The sequence below is a fragment of the Symsagittifera roscoffensis genome, chromosome 2 (assembly GCF_963678635.1).
Source record: "Symsagittifera roscoffensis chromosome 2, txSymRosc1.1, whole genome shotgun sequence".
NCBI lineage: Eukaryota > Metazoa > Xenacoelomorpha > Acoela > Convolutidae > Symsagittifera > Symsagittifera roscoffensis.
In genome coordinates this window covers 9,215,061-9,233,514 of record NC_087063.1, presented here as the reverse complement: position 1 = coordinate 9,233,514, position 18,454 = coordinate 9,215,061, and positions in this window count along the sequence as shown.

Genomic DNA, 18,454 nt, shown 5'->3' with positions numbered 1-18,454 from the left:
TTCAGCAATGCTCCCATTGATTCTTTAGTGAGTCTCAGCTCTTTGTTTGAGAATCTCCTGATCTCGTCTATCTTTTTCATGGGTTCCAACTCCTCAGGTTCTTTCATGTTCACCCTCATTGGTTTACTTTGCTGCATATCCAGCAGTGCTAGCAAGAACAAGGCTTTCGTTCGCTCATCGCCTTCCCTCAACATTTTAACACAAGTGTTTAATGCAGGTACTGAAATCTGCTCTATCAGGAATCGAATGAAACAGAGAGCGTCTCTCCGCTTCGCACACGCTACTGCTGCTCCCTCCTGGACTATCAGATCCCTCAGATTCGTCATAAGGAAAACTTTTTCCTCTTTTGATCTCTTCCTTTCTTCTGAGTCATATTCTTTGCGAGTCAGTCCCATCATACACCAGGCGAACCTGAGTTGTAACTCTGTCCTTACGTAAGGTACTGCCACGAGAGCATGTATTCTTGGCGTAGTCCTCATTTCTTCTTCGAAATACCTCAATACTACTGCTTTCTATGGAAGGCTCACTAACTGCTCGATTGTTTCCGCCTGAATGTCAGACGACGCCAAAGTTCCATACGCCTTCTGCTTGAGGGTGGTGCCTTGCAACATCATTTCCAGATAACCCTCCATGGCTTTTTCGTCTTCCAGGGCCATTACATACCCTCTAGCCGAGTTTCGATATTCCAACATCTCCATGTATCCACCGGTGGGTTCATCTATCGACACTGTCTCCGACACGGTTAGTCGGTTGTACTCCACTGCTGTTAGTTGTCCTGCAACACTTCCCTTTCCATGATTCATGGGAGATGGCTTGAAGTCTCTCATTTTGCTCTCTCCACATTGGCTTAGTATTTCCATTTCTAAAGCTGCTCCAGTCAGAGTTCGGTCACTCCTTTTGAACTTATAACCGGTTGACTTTATCCCCGCCATGAGAATGGGTGGCACCATCGCTATATCGGTTAATATTCTATCTGTGCCAGACAATTGATAATCACCTTGCCCCAAATCCATGACCTCCTCGACTCGCTTCCTTTTTGCTGAGTTACCAGCCTTCATCGATATTTCTGAATCCACCTTCGTCTTTCCAACTCTCCTCGGCATCACTCTGCTGCCTAACTTCATTTTCATCGCATTGATTTTATCAATCACCATTTTCGATCGCATCGTCCCTCTCCTGGTTCTCGACAGATACACCGACTCTCCTTCATCGTCCTGCGGTGTCATCTTGATGGGAGAATTCGCTTCACTCTCATCAGTGGCTTAGTCGATCAACAACTCACTCAGTTTCCCTTCACACTCATCAAGCTTGTCAAGTACTTCTCTCATCAAGGGTTGATTGAGACCTGTTTTGAGGATGGACTGGGTCCCATAGCTCTGAATCACGGTCCAGACTTCTTCCATAAACGCCACTCTGTCCAGCTTACATCCCGTCCTACTCTCGTGGTCTCGGTGATGTACTTCCCATTCTTCTTCGGGCAGCGTTCCCAAGAAAGGTACTCTGGCTGAGGCCTCTATTCTTCTCCTCCGAGGTGATTCCATGAGGGTTCTCTGGTCGTTATTTCTTGAATTGCCAGGAGAGCTGCTCTCCGGCAAATTCCGTTTCATTTCCATAAAGGCTGACGGAGGATCCAGTGTCGAGAGGCCTTCATCCGCTGGCTCAGTCGTTTCCAACGTGTCTGCATTGTTCTCAAGATCACTGAAGATATTGAAATCCAGGTTGGATGTTCCTCCTGTCGATGCCCTGTCGTCTTCCCCACCAGCTTGATCTTGTTGCATGGGTTCTTCGGTTTGACGGCTTCCACCCTGTCCGTCACTTCCTCCAGACTTATCCTTGTTTGAGCTCGATGGTCCTTTTTCGTCATTGTCGGCTTCTTCCTGGAATCTCGGTATGAGCAATGTACCGGCCGATTCATCTTCCTCTTCTCCATGGACCACTTTGATTTCTTCACAGCCGAAGGGTGCTAGGAAAGTTCTCGTCTGCAATATTCCCCCCACTTTCATCTCCTTTTTCACACTGGTCAGGATTAATGAGGCTTCAGGCAATTCGGTCCTGCCTCTCATCCTCATCGGAGCTAAGCCTAATTCCTTCCATTCCTCATCAAATCTTCCAGGCTTGGGAGTAGCGGCGTTGCTTATTCGCTTTCTCGTCGCTTGATCCGTGTACGCAAATCGTGTGTACTGTAACATGGCGGCATTTCTCCCCACGAAGTATGGATCCATCGTTCCCTCGAAATTCCCTACTCTCCTTTCATTGGTTTCGAATGCTCTCAACCTAGGAGTTTGTACCACGGAGACTGCTCCGAGCAACATCCTTCTTATTATAGGGAATTCAGGGATTGCCTCCGGTAGCTTCTTGTAATCGCCCCAGTCCTTCGTTTCTTCTCTCACCTTGTGGTATGCTGCAGTGAGACGAGGCACTCTGGTTATTTCACCATTCGTTTTGTCATAGGGTCTCAGATTCCAAAGCTTTGGAAACACCTCGATGTGTCCTCTTTCTACTTCTCCCATGCGGTCACGGAAGTGATCGTCAAAATTGATGATCGTCATTTCTGGCTCTGATATCTTCGCAAACAACAGATCTTCACTCATGAGTTCCCGCAATGTGTTCTGCTCACACCAGTTCAGTGTACTACCGTCCACTGCCGATATGAGGTTCAGGTGCAGCACCGACCTCCTATATGCTTCCACTTTAACGTCAGGGAATGCAAACATGACTGCTGGTCCATAGATCACTGTCACGAACTCCGTGACTCCTCTGATCAGCGCCAAGGGATCGGTTCTCATAGCTAAGCTCAAGTCCGTTAATAGCGGCATGCCTCCAACATGTCGTCTCAGATCTTCCTCTCTTTCAATTGTCTCGTCTTCTCCGGTTCCAAAGCGGTTTTGCTGCAAGAGATACTGGATAAGAGTGTGTCTCAGGTCTCTTATTTTGTTCCACGAGTCCGTGGATTTCTTCATATCCAGATTCCTCACTCTCTCTTTCATCTGCTCTGGACAACGTGCCAGTCTCATTAGTCCTCCCAAGTTTCCGTGGGTTATTGCGATCAATGTCAGAAGTCCGTCTAGTCGCAGGTTCTGTATTCCATCCGTAAGCAGTATCGCCGGTCCTTTCACGAAACTCTCCGCTCCGAAGGTCACGAACAAGGCTATTAATTCCACTATCGATACTCTCACTACTGCTTGGAGGAATTCCTTTATCAAATAGTGCGAGACTTTCGGGTAAACTTTTGCCAAGAAGGACGCGGTCCATCCGGCTCCCAACCCTTCTAGCATGCTGTCTGTCCTCTCAAATCCCTCCTGTCCCTTCACTTTCTGAGTCCAGAAGGTTTCCAGAGTAATCTGACACATTCTGTTCACAAACTCAGCGGTCTTTTCTCCGGCATTTTCCGCCAGGTTCACCTCCTTCATCAACTAGGCATGTATCTTCGTGATCATTACGGGGCCTTGCTGAAAAGCATCTGCACCCAATGCTGCTACTCTAGGATTCAGGTGTAGCCACTGGTTGGCTTCCGGCTTGGTTCTCAGAACCATCGCCTCCAGATGAGCTCTCGTCTCTAGTGAGTTTTTTCTTCTTGTGTCTTCACTCGCCACTTCCATTGCTCGGAACCATAAATCGTTGGACATTGCCGTGATCACTCGATGGTCGTCGTCTATTCCCGGTTTCAGTTTGAGTTGCCGACTGAAGTTGGACAGTTCCAACCCCAGCACTTCGTCCAACACTAACATGTGTAGCGCGTGGTCCTTGAATCCTCTCATCGCGTTTGAGATATCTGACCGTACTGCAGGCAGTTCAGCCTTAAGTGGCCTCAGGTTCTCCAATTCTATCATGCGATTCGGGGCCGATATGATCACATCATATTTTCCTTCCGAAAGTAAGGCTACCATTGCATACACAAACTTCAGTCCATCCGGGAGATGTGCATATCCCGGAGACAACGCGAATACTACTCTCAACGCCACTTTATTGAATGACCCCTCCTTCGTCGCATCCACCACTTCACCCATCGACTCCAGGATGTCTTTTATTGCTGGCCATACTGCGTTTTCTGCTGTTGCAGGATCTCTGAGCCTGCTCAGAAAACCTCTACTATGTAGATGGTCATTGATGCCAGCAAACACAATCGTAATTGGGTTCATTTCTGTCTGCCTTTGTACCCCTATAGCCAAAGACACTGATTGCAATAGGTCTAGGTCAACCGCGGCCAACATTATGACGTCCGGCCAAAACAAAGACTTGGAGGTGTACACGAACTCTGAATTCGCTACTACCATGATTTTGGCCTTCCTCATCTCTGCTTTGTCATAGGCGGCGAAGATGGTCTCATCTTACTTTATCGCTGTCAATCCGCCATATCTCTGGGCATCACCATCTTGGTTCACTAGTTTTGGGTACACTCTCTCCTTCACATGACCAGGTGGTGTCGTCAGCTGCCTAAATATCTTCACGTGTTGTCCAATCGGTGCTCTCGCCGTCAGGAATCTTCCTGGTCTCTCTTCACGATTCCCCTCATCATGGTTCAATCTCACATCTTGCAACGGTCTCGCATTCACTGGTCCCATCATGTTGTTAGAGGGCAGTCCCTCCAAATCAGCAAATCTCAAGGCCGTCGTGGAGCTGAAATTTATGCTAGCGGCTATCAACCAGTCCACGCCGGTTATCGAGTACAATCTGCTGACGGATAGCATCGCTCCATTCAACATCCTCCTTGCATCTTCGATGAAGCTTACTATCTGCAGGTCCAGCTTCATTAGTTCGTCTTTGTATATATGCCAAGGAGACGGTATGGATCTCGACCACAACAATGAGCCTCTGCTCGGTCTTTCCTCTCGACTGGTACTCGTCGTCTCTGATCTAGTGTCCGATCTAGATGTGCCTGCTACTTCTTCGATTGGTTGGTTGACAGGTCCTATCCTTCTCCTAGGATGGATTGTTCTCCTCATCGGTGCTTCTCCTAACCGATCCTGCACGTCTGTTCTTCGACCTGGTTCGCTGGAGCTTTGTTGCCGGTAATTCGTGACGGCTGGGACCGTACCCAGGCGTGTTTCCAGGCTAGGAGGCACAAAGGTGGTAATTACCGCATCACTCACCGTTCCCTCTTCCTTCAGCACTCCTGTGTCAAAGAGTTCTGCTTCCAGCTCCTCCAACCGTTCTTGGAAGACTCGATTCAACCAAGCTTGTCCTTCGATACTGTCGAAGTGGATGCCATCTGTGGTCAGTCTGGCCTGATCAATGGCTCTCAACTCATGTTCAATGTCCATGAGGATCATCCTTCCGGCATTTCGATTTGCTAGGTTCCTCAAGATGTTGTTCCATCTCATGACTCCCTCGTTGTGCCTCCTTTCTGATGCTGTCAGGCTTCTCGTATTCATTGGCACAGTGCAAACGGTCAGTACCGCGCAACTGAACTTCTGCCAGAGGGTAGTGAACAAACACACCATCATTGACTCCCACAGTGCTTCCTGCTCGTCTGATCCTCTGGAGATGTCATTCGTCCCAACTAAGATCATCACATTGGGAATCTTCCCTGGATTCATCAGTTCCACCATCCGATATAATTGGGCTATCGTCGCACCTCCAAAGGCCATCACCGTGGTGACCCACGAGGTCCTCAAATTCGACAGCACTCTGACTAAACTGTCACCCAATATCAGGTGAGATGTCCCGAGTGGTGGTTGCTGCAGGTTCACAGCCGGGCTCCAGGTAGCTCGATTGAAGCAGGCCCTCGGATCTGTCTCCGGAACTCCCGTGAAATTATACTTCAATTGATTATTCTTCTGCACGTCTATTACACGAGACACTTTCTTCGCTGGCATCTTTCGTACTTTCCTCTCTGGGATTCTCGAGCTCCCCATGAGTGGTGTCACATTACTTATCCCTTGTCTGATCACGGTCTGGGAGAGTTGTACTCTGCCCGTATCGTCAATCGTTCCATAGGGTGCAGTCACCCCGGAACCTGGCGCATTCTTGTTAGCGACCAGTCGTCCAGCTGTCTCTATCAGTTTCCTCACTGTCTGTTCTACGACGGGGTCACCCAAGGTGTCACTAGGATCCGGGATCGTTACTCGATTTGTATCTACTGGAGGTCGTGTCTCCGTTGTTTGACTCAATTCTCGAGGCGTCAAGAGCTCCATCGGGGACTGCCCACGAGGAATATCCCTTGCAGGTATCACTTTCTCCACGGCCGTTGTCAACGCCACCTGCTCCGATCGCTCTTTGTATTCCTGCCTTAAGCGTTCGATCTCTTGACCCTGCTTTTTGTTGCAGTCTTCAAACAACTTTCTCCACATGTCCCGATCTTCCTCCATCTGGAGCATGCTTCTGGTCATCTCGTCCAGCTCCTTCTTCGTACTTCTCAGCTGATCGTTCATCTCGTCCAGATCTTGTATGGTTTGGTTCGTCTGAACCTTCTGTGTTACTTTCGCCCTTTTTTGTGGCACAGCTGCTCTCAGTTGTGAACCAGACGAGGTCGCCTCGCTGTTCATCTCCCGATGCATTCTCGTCAACCCAGGTTTAGGCTTAGAGGGCATTGGCATCTCACCTGGTTAGTAAGTCCTAGAACTTCCCAATCCAGGTTCATTCGCCAAGTCACTCCCTGAGAGAGCCCCGTTTCTCCGCCTCATCACTCTCATGTTCGGGCGGTCTAGTACTCCTCTTTCTCCATATGCTGCCATCAACAGGACTTCCGTGGGGCGGTCCCCACGGTTGTCGTGCCCCAAGATGTTGATCAGGGCGGTCAGCAACATGACCACCTCTGGGTCCTCCAGAGCGAAGTCTCGTTCGATCAGCCGACGATAGATCGCATCTACCATCGGTCCTACATATGCCTCTGCCAGGTCCATCAATTCATCCAGGTTGAAGTTGTCCATTCTATTCTTTTCAAGTTTGATTTGATTCGATTCTTTGACTCAAGTGAGTAACTTAAATGATCAATCAGGATCTAGAAAAGAAATCACGAATGTCACACTTGTCAGTTTCACCTTAACATATATCGTTAAAATTTGCTTAAAGCAGCTCAGATAAAAAGATATTTATCCTATTAAAATCAATTGGTTTCTAAAATTTTGGAATTCGACCTAAGATTGGACAGTCCAAACTTTGGTTCTATTTCCAAGATCGTCATTTAGTTGTTCATGGTCACAACCCCTACTTACCCATGATCTTAATAACCTAACACATAACATAACCTAACACACATATCACATGCAACTTAGTCTTTGACCTAACACTCTTTCGCACATCACTCAGCCTATACTTAAGTAATATTTCTTCTGTAGATATACTTTTATGTTCGTATCAGAGACTATCACGTGTACAAGCGCGTACAATTCCCGAGGATGTAGTCTTCCTCTGTTTGGATCGTACACTGGAAGCGAGAGCTCCTTCACGTCCATTTCTACAAGGAAGTCCCTCAGCCTCGTCAAAGACAAGACTAGGTTTTCTGGGTCCACTTGCTGCTTCTCCGTCGACCTCGTTACCAAGAAGCATAAGTACTTTCCCGGTATCTGCGACACCGCCGGAGGTAAGGCTGCTACGCCCCCTATCCCTGGTCTTTGCTTCCAAAGGAATTCCACGTTTTTGTATTCTCTCTTAAAATCTGCCGCTAACGCTGTCCTAAAACTCATGTCTGCGGTGATTGTTATCGCACATGTTCTGTTTGTGAGTATGAAATCACTGTCTGTTAGTATTATGTTACTTGAATATTCATTTGGTAAGTTAAAATATGACTCAACTACCCTGCCTATGTCAGGTTTCTTAGGTTCTTCGCCTGTTTCTGCTTCTAACTCTCCTGTTTCTCTTGCTATTCTCAATTTTTTTATTATCAGGTTTTCAGTGTGGGTAAGTCCTACCCCCACTCCCCGGACAAAAACATCCATCGGCGTCCCCGTCGATCGCATACCGGATATCAAGTCAAGGTTAGAAGCTGGAATGAGAAGTTGTCCTTCCTGGGCAGCCCAGGAAGGATGATCTCGTTCGGTCTTAATGTATTTCGCGCTTTCACGATCTACGTCTTGAATCGTAACGCTGGTCTTTTTAGGGTCTGATGTCATTTCGTTCAGCCACTCTAAGACACGCAGGTTCGTCAGGTCTTGTTCATTTGACTGCTGTTGCTCATCGTCGAATTCTACCTCGGGTTTCTACCAGTCGTCAACCCACTCATCGTTGTGATCATCGACTATGTCAATGTCTTGTGACACGGTTATTTCCTCTAAACCCACTACTTCCTCCACTATTTTCTTTAGATCTATCCTATCCACTACAAAGTCGTCACCGTAAGGATTGTATTTCTTTCTTGGTCTCCTCCCGTCCTTCTGACGAGTCCGCATCGTGAACGGAAGATCTGGTTCCAAGTTCTTGGGAACCTCTATCTGTTCGGGATCCTGCCAATCCTCTTCTGCGTAGGGTGAGTTTTCATCGCCCGCTTCTATCTGATCTCTTGGATCCAGGTCCAATGGTGTATCCGTACCTTCCTCTACGACTTCGTTTCCATCGTTCTTCTCCCTGGTGCCTTTTTCATTGACCTCACAAGCAGGATCCATCATTAGATAATCCCCTTCTTCCATGTCTGCAGGTATACACCAGTCTTCTGTCGATGGATTGTGAGGCTTGATGTTCTCGTAGTGGGCGGCTCGGCCAGTACTCAGTCTATAAAAACGTCCCTCCTGGTGCACCTCCGTAATCATGAAGGGTCCCCTCCACTTTTTTAGAAGCTTCTTTGTTCCTTTCGGTGGTATAACGTTCTGAAATACCCATACGTAGTCTCCCACCGAGTAGGCCTTTGCACCAGCTGCTTTCTTGTCGAATCTTTTCCTCTGCCTTGCCTGTGCTTGCTGAGTGTTTCGTCTACACAAATCGTTCAACTCATGTTGGCGTCTGATCACATCCCTCACGTAGACCTGTAGGGACGTTTTCTTTCCCTCATATTCTGGGTAGAAGAAGGTTAAGGGTAAAGACTTCTCGTGTCCAGTCAACATCATGTGTGGACTGACTCCAGTGGTGGAGTGTTGCGTGCTGTTATATGCCCCCATCACCTGTGGAAGGTATCTGTCCCAGTCGGTCATATACCTGGAACAATATACCCTCAGCATCGATACTAACGTCCTATTCTGTCTTTCCACTAGGCCATTCGTTTGAGGGTGGTATGTCGTGGAGTGAGCCTGAGCGACCTGTTGCATTATCCGATTGAAACGTCATCGGACAACCATGTCTTGCTATCCACGTATTGATCAGGTGGTCGCATGTCTCTTCCGCCGAGGCAGTTATGCAGGGCACGGCCTCTGCATACTTCGTGAAGTGATCTATCATGACCAAGACTTGGTTATAACCGCTGTCTGTCATGCATATCTTCTGGTGATCTATCTGCACCACCTCGTTGAATTCAGACGACTCAATCGATTGTAAAGGAAATCGTAATTTCCTTGGATCCTTGACCTGTTGGCATGACAGGCACGCTGTTACCCATTTCTCACATGCCTTTTTCATTCCAGGCCACTCAAAGCGCTTCAGGATCCTCTGATACACTTTGTCGATCCGTTGATGGCCCATCTGATCATGCGACCTGAATAATAGTTCTGTCTGATAGAGTTGCGGCAACACTATCGCGTTATATTTGTATAAGACCTTGTCTTCTTCTCTTCTCCTGCAAGCCACGATCCCGTCCTTGTTCAGATATAATCTCCCCTCCTTCTGCATGAAGTATTGTCTCAGGATCCTATAGCTGTCTTCTTCTAGGTCACCTTTGTCAGGTGCACCGTTTTCTATCCACCTTTTTAGGTTGCTTGTCATGCGATCATTTCTCTGCGCCCTTAGAAGGTCCGAGAGTCTGTATCTCGCCTTCAAGTACGTCTTCATGACCCTCATCTGACTATTCAGCTCGTTGGGCTGATGTGTGTCTTCTTCCATCTTAACGCACCAAATCTTCGCCAACGGTTGTGTTTCTTGCTGAAACGGTTGAAGATCAGTCCTGACTGCCTCTTTCTGTGGCAACAGGCTTATCGAGCGTTTCGATACCGCTATCGTTTCTAAGTCATCCGCTGCGTTGTCAAAGACTCTTTCGCTTGGTATTAGGTAGCGATCACTGTCAGGATCCTGGTACACTTCTCTGTCCAGGTCCCTTGCCCGAGTTTCCACTAGTAGCGTGTGTATCGCTAGTTCTGACAGTTCGGATCCCGAACTCGAGTTCCTGTCTGAATAGGTGTCCATTCCTGAGTTTCGGGAATCATCATCCGTCGAAGAGGTTGTGCTGGAGACTGCACGCTCCTCCAGATCATGTCTGTGCTTTCTTCGCATCCATCTGAACTCCCCGGACAAAACCTTCTTCTCTGGGTCCTGTTTCTCATCAGGAATTTCCTCGTTTATCTCAGACTCCCCGGACAAATTTCCTTGTCCCGGGTGTTGATCTTGTGATCGCTGGTTCTTCTCATCATCCTTCTCCCCGGACAAATAGTCTTGCGCCAGATTTTGTTCTACAACTTCACCCTCTTTATCCCGGTCTACAAAGGTGACGGTTTTCTTTCGCTTGCTGCTCCCCTGTTCTTTCTGTCCGTAAGAAGTACTTGTTAAAATCTCTTGGGGTATTGAGGATACTAGTTGCTGAACTATTGTCCTACAATCCCTTTCGTTCTCTTCGTGCTGTCTCCTGGACGGCATGATCTTCACCTTCTCACTGACTGTTAGTGATGCCACTGCTGCTGTCCACTCGGGGTCATCTCTGGTCACTTCTCTTTCTAACAATCCACCCAGCATCCGCATCACTTGTGGTGTGACTTGCACCGTTTTATCCAATAATGAGAGGCTGTTTATATTCATGCGAGAGAGTTCTTGCTGGACCAGGTTCGAACGCAGCAACAAATCCAAGGGGACCGGGTCCTCCTTGGACAGGATCTTTATCTCGGCTGCTTTCTCTACAGGTAGCTCAGGGTGCCCTGGAATTGGATGTCCAGACTTATCCAACCATCTCGTCAAGGGAAGCGCTTCATAAGTTTCTTTGTCCAGAAACGAGAATCCCTCCTTTATTTCCACCTGATTGGCCTGCTTCTGCTCCAATCTTTCATAGAACTCAGTTTTCTTGCTGAGGCTGTGACCATTCTGGTGTTTATCACGCATCCTATGTTCGATTATCATATGGTAGCCATCCAATCTTACTATCCATCTACCAATATAACTCTGATCCATCGAGTAGGTCTTCAACCAGGATAACGCTCTGTTGTCCACGCGTAACTTGAAGGGAGCGCTCCCCAAGTATGCACGGTACTTCTCCACAAAGGTGACTACTGCAAACATTTCTGCTTTTGGTGCGCCATATTTCATCTCTGTGTCACTCAAGACTTTGCTGCCGTATGCAATGGGACGGAGAACTGTTCTTCCGTTCTATTCTTGCTCTTGATGCAAGATTCCTGAGATGGCCACCACCGATGCGTCTGTGTCGAGAACATACATGCCCTTTTCTGTAGGCATGCCCAGCACTGGCGCTTCGCACAGTTCCCGCTTTATGTTCTCGAAAGCAACCTGTGCCTCATCGTTCCATTCGAACTTTTTCCCTTTGTTGCGCATCAGCTTCTGCATCGGGTAAACCTTGTCCGCATATCCTTTTATGAATTCTCGGTAGTAATTGGCAAACTCTAGGAAGCTCAGGAGCTGTGTGTCCGTTCTGGGGGCTTTCCATGTCAACACTGCTTCCACTGCTTCCGGGTCCGGCCTCACACCATGCCTATCCACCATTCGTCCTAGGTACTTAATCGAGTCCCTAAGGATTTCACATTTCGATGGTTTGCACTTTAATCCTGCTCTTTTCATGCATCCAAAGACCTCATCGAGCCGATCAATGTGATCCTCCGGGGTCGGTGTCGCTATGACTACGTCATCCACATAGCACATCAAGAGATTCCCGTACTTTTTGGTCACTCCTGTCAAAGCCTGAGCCATCAGCCTTTGAAAAGTTGCTGTTGCATTGCACAAGCCGAAGGGCATCCTCTTCCACTGGTACAACCCCAATTCGCACGCGAATCCGGTTTTCTCTCTGTCCTTCTTTCGCAGAGGGACCTGCCAGAAGGCAGAACCTAAGTCCAATGTGGTGAAGAACTTGGCATCACCAAGTTTAGATAGGCTCTCGTCTATTCGCGGTATCGGGTACGCATCTTTTATTGTAACCGCGTTCAAGTAACGAAAGTCGCAACAAAATCTAAGCTGCCCCCCTTTCTTTTTCGCCAATACTACCCCGCAAGCCCATGGCGATTTCGAGGGTTCTATCATGTCGTATTCAAGCAACATTTCTATTTCCGCTCGGCACGCTTCCGATTTATGTGGCGTCATTCGCCTTGCGCCTTCCCTATGGGGAACGGCGCCCTCTTCTAGTTCGATCTCGTGTTCGACGAAATTACAGCAACCGATGTCCGCCTTATGTTTTGAAAATACATCGGCGTTCCGATTTAGGAGGTCCCGCAATTTTTCAAAATCTCCCTCACCTATTTTCCCTTTTAAATGTTCTATTTCTGGCCAAACCGGTTTGTCAGAATCTAGTTCATATGACGAGGGGCGTTCCGGAAAATTCGAGCAGCTTGATAACCCGTCGTCCGTTTCGGATTTCATTGAAAACAATTTAAGAATATATTTTAATTCATTAATCCTCTTAAAAATTTTATCTTTATTGGCATGATAAGGACAGTCTTTCACACTATATTTCTTCAAGTTTTGTGTCTCCTCATAGTCGGTCCTCATCGGCAAAGCGTAGCCAAGCTTCTTTCCACGCTGGATTGAAACCGTGGTGTCCAGTGTGTTCAACAACACACTGACACACAGTCCGTTTCGCGTTACCGAGAAGCTCCGGCCTAAAATCACCGAACTCTGACTATTTGGATTCGGTACCAAGCAAACCTGTTTACTATCACTCAACGAATTCAAATTTCTCATTCTAAAAATTGCTACTACAGCTTGTCCTGGTTTTAATTTTACTTTTCTATCCAAAAAAACTGGTACCTTATTTTCGTCTGTTATTATCCTATTAATTGGTCTCTTAACATACTTTCGGTCCGGGTTTCTAATCCGTATCAGACCGTTGTTCAAATCAATCATCACGTCAAAATTCCTGACAAAATCTCTGCCCAAAATGAATTGGTCGGCATCGTCCAGATTCTCTACCACCAGGAAGCTCATCCAAAGATCTCGTCCTCCCATGTGAAGGACCGTTATCGGTGTTCATCCGGCTACGTAGATGGCTCCTCGATTTGCGGCTGCCAGTCGGAGATTCGTAGGAATCAGATCTTCCCGCGTGAAGCCCATTCTTCTCAAGTTTTTATCGGCATCACACTCACTACCGCTCCTGTGTCCAGAAGCCCTGTGACTCCGATTTTTGTTCCGTTGGTGTCGAGCAGATGTGCTGTCACATCTGCTTCATATCCAATGTGTACTGCGTCTTGTTCCATCATGGCGTCATGGCCTATCCTGCGGACCTTGAGTTCCTCTTCTCCAAAATAGATCTGCCCTATTTGGTCATCATCTGTTGTTACATAAGTCCTGGTGTAGATACTGATCCCATCCACGTTCAGCATCACTTGATACGGCCCATAGACTTCTAGGTAGCGTCCATGAAGTTTCTTCATGCGAGGGCCACGCGTCGTTAGTAGTGCCCTCACAGTCCTCGACTCGGTGCGTGGCTCCATCTGCCTCAGATAGTCTGCATATGTGTCCAAATGCATCAAAGTGAACTCAGACGGTTCACTCAGATTTCTGATTACCTGATGCCCTGCCACCGAGATTATCGACTGTATTTTACTTCCTTGCGGTGCCATACCGAACCTCTGACCAGAGATAACATTAAGTTTCATGCTCAAGCTGCTTGGTGCTTTTGCCTCTTCAACTTCCGTTGCTTCGAAGGCGTTCAGTTGCTCCTGTAATTTTTCATTCTCCAGCTCGAGTTTCACCTTTTTTTCAATCTCATTCGTCACTAGTTTCTGTTGTACTCTGTTTATAGCATCCCTCGCAGCTGCCCTATAATCGATTTTGAAGTCATCGGCCGCAGTTGCTGGTTCCGGTTCACGTGCTTCCTCTATTACCGCTTGCATCTTCTTTGCCACCGGCTCTTGAGGTTTATCCTTTCTGCGTGCCTCCGCTTCACTCAAAAGTCGAGCCTTGCTGGCCTTCACTCCTGACAAAGCTTCTTCATGTCTTGGATGCTTGATGTCTGCCACTGCATCCCAGAATTGCGGACAATCTGATTTAAAATGACCTTCCAAGTTGCAAAGAAACACCTCGGGCCGAATTTCGCTATTACTCTTCTCATGAAATCCTCATGATCCAACTCTGACGCATCTTCGTCCTCGAGGCTAAAGCCTATTGCTTTCATGCCTTGTTTGTAAGCTGGGCATGCTGACACATGATGGTCTGTTGAACTGCAATTAGCACAAGAACGTCTCTTGTCCATATCATCCCTCGGTTTGTACCAATTGTTCCCTTGGTTTGCTGGTCCGTTGTTAAAATTTCCATAATTGTTCTTGTAATATCCAGATCTCGAAGGAGGTTTCAACAAAAGATACTCTTTTGATTTGAGCCTCAACTCCTCCGGTGTTGGCGCATTAGTTGATAGTGGTGTGTAATGCGTTGCTAGCATCGTACGAAGTTCATCATTTTTCACACCATCGATGAATTTTGAGGCTACGGCCAGGTTCATCCTTCGGTTTGACTCATCCGGTTGGCTGCGTCTTCTCAGCATTTCCAAATCATCGAGAAACTTGTCTATGGTTTCATCCTCTCGTTGCCTCCGTTTCTCGAAGCGCATCATCGCCTGGTGCCCCTGCACCCCTGATCCGAAACGGTTTAACAAGATTTCGAAGATTTTCTCAGCAGTGTCACGTTGATACTGTTTCTTGGCCATGACACAGTTCAGGGCTGTCCCTTCTAAGTTGCTGGTGAGCGCGCTGCATTCCTGTCTCTCCGACAAGTCCTCTTCCTCGAAATGCAGCTTCATTACCTCTATCCAGGTATCAATGCAGCCATCAGATTCGTCTTTGTAGCATCTTGGTTTCTTAAAGACTCTTCTGGACTTCTCACTGCGTTCATTGGTTCTAGATAACCTTGTCAGGAATGTCTCCAAAGACCTGTTTAGGGGTTCAAATGCTGTGGCCATTGCCGTAGCATCCCTTGAGTGTCCCGCTTGAGTGTCCTCACACCTTGTCGAAGGCTCTGTGTGCGATGCATCCCTGCAATCCGAATCACCATGAGTGTTTCCCGCTTGGCCCATATGACTCCTCCTCGGGCTTGCATGCCCCCTATTGCCGGAATCACTTCTCCCAGTCGCATGTGTGTTTTGCGTTGGTCGTTCGTTAGAGGTTTGTCTGTTCCCCGTTGAACTTGCTCTACTGTTCGGACCCCATGCTGTATTACCCCTTGTGGCATAGCCTGATGAACTGCCCCTGCCTCTAGTGGATCCATACGTCTTCCTCCTTTGATGTTCATTGAAGTTCACCCTCGGTTCCCTGCTGGGACCTCCCGAGTTCGGCTCTCCTTCTTTTGGTCCACTCTTGCTGCTTAGTAGCCCGTCCAACCTATCCATGATAGCCTGAGTTCGCCTCTCCATCATCGCGTCTATCTTTGTGTCAAGAGTCCCAAGAGACTGCTCTTGTTGAATTCTCAACTTCTCCATGTCGTCTCTTAAGCGTAACTCTCGCTGTTCCGCCTCTCTTGTCATTCGTGACAAGTTCCTCGCCATATGTTCGTCCGTTCTTTCTTTCAAGCGTTTTTCGCTTCTGCCAACTTCTTGTCTGTTGCGGTTTATTTCTTCCCGCAGACTTTCTCTTTCAATGTGAACTGCTCTTTCTAGTTCACTCATCCTTATCGACATCTGCTCATTTTGTTCTCCTAAACTGTCCACTATGTTGTTCAAGGCTTCCTCTAGTGCTGCCCCGTTTTCCACGAGTGGCGTCACTAGTGGTGGTGTAACTCTGTCGGCCCCAGGTAACTTCGTGCTTGTCGAGATCCGGGCTTTGACTCTCTGCTTCAACGTCTTTTCATTATTTATTTCAGGATCCATTAACGCGTTGCCGAGCCCTCTGGTTCTACCCTCTCCAGGTTGTGGCTCCGAACTTGTCCTAATCGCGAAGTCCTTTGACTGGCCCGGTGTGTTTGCCTCTTTGCTTATCGTTGTCACTACACCAAATTTGTCCATGGTTCCAGTCTCTCTTCCGACGTGTGCCTCACTCTCCTGGATCGAACTATTGAGGCTGACTTGAGATCCAAAGTCTCCTTGCTCCTCTTCAACCTCTTCCTCCTGGGACTCACCATCGTTTCCTGCTCCTCCTCCCATGCTGAATGGAAAGATGTTTCCGAAGGTGTTCTTCATTCTTTCTGAGAACGATGATGACGTTGTTTGTTTCCCAGTTCCGCTTGCCATCATAGTGTTGTCTGTCGGAGATCTTCTAGTTGCCGTTACTTCAGTTGAGATGTCGGACAGTTCCGACATCTCTTACCGATCCAATGTCCCAGTGGAAGTGGCAAAATCATGGCCTTGTTCTACCGGGGTAGATTCACTCGCCAGCCTTCTGCCTCTTCCTTCCAGTCCATTTACTTCCTGGTTGTCATTCATGGTCTGGTCCGTATTAACCTCCACTTCTAACAGTTCTCTTCGCTCTTCTGAGGTCTTCTGACTTCTCGTTTCAACCATTTTGACTGAAACCGTCCCCTTTTTAACAGACCGGATCGCTTGATCCAATCCACAAAAGGATCGGTCATCGTTTTTCTTTGCTTTTCAGGTATGAATTTCCTAGAGCTATTACCTCGTTTTGGTATCCTTGACTTGTCTAGACTCATTCTCTATTTGTCACTTTCCAATGCCTACTCTTGACTCAATTGCTAGAGACCTTATATTTTTAACAATAATAATGACACAAATATTATTAAATTTATTCACACTAACCGATTATCGGTCCAAAGATTTTGAAACTAGTACAATATGATGTTATCAGTCAATTTAAAAGATAGTGTACTCACTACCCAATCAAGCCCAGTTTACGTTGATTTAAAATCAAAAACAAATAATTTATTTTGACACAATATGAATGTATATATAAAAAACGTATGTGTCTTGTACTCTTAGTCGGTCGCAGTACAATAGTCGAACCTGTCTTTTAAAGAAAAAGCTTTCCCTGCTCGGTGCCGCACCAAACAGACAAAACTTTGAAGGCAGTAATTTTCTCAAGTGGGCGTCTATTGCACCCACCGAGTACTGTGTTACCTATCTGCCTTCGGACTGCCCGAGCTAGACCTACTAAAATCCTCAGGGCAGTCACTTTTCCCAAAAACGTATTATGTTTCAATCCACACCAATGAATCACGCTCTTTTTAATTTAGACTTAGTGTCGCGAATATCCGAGTTCGGACCTGTTCTGTATTAGTCTGGTTCTTATTGAAAGGCAAGTTACCAGTGCAGTCACTGATACCTAGCCTGTGTGCTAATAACCTAATACCTCTCACTTTTTAGTCTTTCTTTCGTCTACCTAAGTCCTTAATAAAATAATACCCCTCCGGATTGGCACAAATAGGACCCTTCCGGATTGATAGAATCTAGACCCCTCCGGATTTGGGCCCCTCTGAGTTGGTTAATAGAAGACCCCTCCGGATTTGGACCCCTCCGAATTAGCAACTATAAGACCCCTCCGGATTCGGACCCCTCCGGATTTGTAAAAAGTAGCTTTTCGGAGATTTCCTGTTTTCAACCTATACCCCTCCTGATACGTTCTCCGATGCAATTATGCTCTTTCATTTAACTGGGAGGGGTATGTGCTACCTTCCTAGACCCTTCCGGATTGAAGTTAAGCTTCTTATTTGACAATTCACACCAACGGTAAAGGGTCTTATCGCTGGCCTAACTTCGGCTCGATTAAGCTTTTGCTGTGCCTTTAGCCCTCCCTTTTGGTCTAGAACGGCCTAAAGTTACTTTATTCAACCACTATTACCTTTTGGTAGGGGTCTAAGGGTTTTTCAGAAAAATTTATGAAACGTGAAGGGTGTACCCCTCCGGATTTGTGTAATTTGCTAAAAACAATCTCCAAAAATTTTCTCGCTCGCTTTTTTGAGTAATTCCTTTCCTACTAGTAAGTTCAGCTAATTTCTGATCTAATGGTACCAAGATTAACCGGATCTGTCCAGTTGTCGAAAAGTTATTAGCCAAAACGTCTTTCTTGCAAACTCAAAAAATTTCTCACTTATAGGTTCCACCTAACTTTTTCCGCAATTCTGGTCCTTCCGACCTAAAAATTATTGACCCGAGCTCAGAAGGCCTATACTCTTCTAATTCAATGCAAAAGACCCGATCTAAAACGCTTTTATAGAAAAAATTTGCGAAAAACTATGCTACCTGGACCCCTCCGGATTGATGAATCCACCAAATCAAACACGTTATGTCCGATTTCTCTGCAACCCGGAAGGCTTTCGGGTAGCGGGTTTTAAAACTCGTAGATTCACT